This window comes from Musa acuminata, unplaced genomic scaffold, assembly GCF_036884655.1.
Source record: "Musa acuminata AAA Group cultivar baxijiao unplaced genomic scaffold, Cavendish_Baxijiao_AAA HiC_scaffold_1136, whole genome shotgun sequence".
In the NCBI taxonomy this organism is placed as follows: domain Eukaryota; kingdom Viridiplantae; phylum Streptophyta; class Magnoliopsida; order Zingiberales; family Musaceae; genus Musa; species Musa acuminata.
The window spans coordinates 9,036,788-9,039,287 of record NW_027021348.1 but is presented as its reverse complement, the minus strand read 5'-3'; positions in this window follow the sequence as shown (position 1 = coordinate 9,039,287).

Here is a 2,500-nt window from a genome sequence, read left to right as displayed (position 1 = left end):
CCGCGGCACGCAAGAACAGCCCAAAAACAGGCAAAAACAGCCCAAAAACGGGCCAAAACTGGCCATTTTTGGCTGAGCGAGCGAGCAGCGAGCGGCGAACAGCGAGCGAAGCGAGAGGCAGCACCGTCCCTGCTATACGAAAGCCCCATCCAGCCCTGTGCCACCCGGGGGGTTCCAGGGTGCTGAGATGGCTGACGTTTTGCTCCGCTCTCGACGGTCACCGCGCAACGCAAGAACAGGCCAAAAACTGGCCAAAACGGCCCAAAAACGGGCCAAAACTGGCCATTTTTGGCTGCGCGAGCGAGCGGCGAGTGGCGGACAGCGAGCGAAGCGAGAGGCAGCACCGTCCCTGCTATACGAAAGCCCCATCCAGCCCTGTGCCACCCGGGGGGTTCCAGGGTGCTGAGATGGCTGACATTTTGCTCCGCTCACGACGGTCGCCGCACCACGCAAGAACAGCCCAAAAACAGGCCAAAACGGCCCAAAAACGGGCCAAAACTGGCCATTTTTGGCTGCGCGAGCGAGCGGCGAGCGGCGGACAGCGAGCGAAGCGAGAGGCAGCACCGTCCCTGCTATACGAAAGCCCCATCCAGCCCTGTGCCACCCGGGGGGTTCCAGGGTGCTGAGATGGCTGACGTTTTGCTCCGCTCACGATGGTCACCGCACCACGCAAGAACAGCCCAAAAACAGGCCAAAACAGCCCAAAAACGGGCCAAAACAGGCCATTTTTGGCTGCGCGAGCGAGCGGCGAGCGGCGAACAGTGAGCGAAGCGTGAGGCAGCACCGTCCCTGCTATACGAAAGCCCCATCCAGCCCTGTGCCACCCGGGGGGTTCCAGGGTGCTGAGATGGCTGACGTTTTGCTCCGCTCTCGACGGTCACCGCGCAACGCAAGAACAGGCCAAAAACTGGCCAAAACGGCCCAAAAACGGGCCAAAACTGGCCATTTTTGGCTGCGCGAGCGAGCGGCGAGTGGCGGACAGCAAGCGAAGCGAGAGGCAGCACCGTCCCTGCTATACGAAAGCCCCATCCAGCCCTGTGCCACCCGGGGGGTTCCAGGGTGCTGAGATGGCTGACATTTTGCTCCGCTCACGACGGTCGCCGCACCACGCAAGAACAGCCCAAAAACAGGCCAAAACGGCCCAAAAACGGGCCAAAACTGGCCAGTTTTGGCTGCGCGAGCGAGCGGCGAGCGGCGGACAGCGAGCGAAGCGAGAGGCAGCACCGTCCCTGCTATACGAAAGCCCCATCCAGCCCTTTGCCACCCGGGGGGTTCCAGGGTGTAATATCCCATTAGTCCCACATCGGAAGTGGGGAATGTGTGTGATTAGCTTATAAGGGCCTGATGAGTGTACTACGTTACCTCCGGCTTAAGCATTTTGGTCCGTGGTTGCAAGGACCAAAATGGAGTTATTGGCCAGTTAGCTCATCAGACTCGGGTCGTGACATTTGGTATCAGAGCCGACCTAGCATTAGGGCAGGGTGAGAGGGCTGTAGTAGGAAAGGGCTACCCGTGGATGGAGTCAGAGAACTCGTCACGGCGTGGAGCCACCACTGAGTTAAACCTCACATGCACTATGCTAGGGTTCGATCTGGGATATGTCAGGCCTTGACGAGGACGTCAAGCTAATTGGGTTGGGGATAGTGTAATATCCCATTAGTCCCACATCGGAAGTGGGGAATGTGTGTGATTAGCTTATAAGGGCCTGATGAGTGTACTATGTTACCTCCGGCTTAAGCATTTTGGTCCGTGGTTGCAAGGACCAAAATGGAGTTATTGGCCAGTTAGCTCATCAGACCCGGGTCGTGACATTTGGTATCAGAGCCGACCTAGCATTAGGGCAGGGTGAGAGGGCTGCAGTAGGAAAGGGCTACCCGTGGATGGAGTCAGAGAACTCGTCACGGCGTGGAGCCACCACTGAGTTAAAACCTCACATGCACTATGCTAGGGTTCGATCTGGGATATGTCAGGCCTTGACGAGGACGTCAAGCTAATTGGGTTGGGGATAGTGTAATATCCCATTAGTCCCACATCGGAAGTGGGGAATGTGTGTGATTAGCTTATAAGGGCCTGATGAGTGTACTACGTTACCTCCGGCTTAAGCATTTTGGTCCGTGGTTGCAAGGACCAAAATGGAGTTATTGGCCAGTTAGCTCATCAGACTCGGGTCGTGACATTTGGTATCAGAGCCGACCTAGCATTAGGGCAGGGTGAGAGGGCTGCAGTAGGAAAGGGCTACCCGTGGATGGAGTCAGAGAACTCGTCACGGCGTGGAGCCACCACTGAGTTAAACCTCACATGCACTATGCTAGGGTTCGATCTGGGATATGTCAGGCCTTGACGAGGACGTCAAGCTAATTGGGTTGGGGATAGTGTAATATCCCATTAGTCCCACATCGGAAGTGGGGAATGTGTGTGATTAGCTTATAAGGGCCTGATGAGTGTACTACGTTACCTCCGGCTTAAGCATTTTGGTCCGTGGTTGCAAGGACCAAAATGG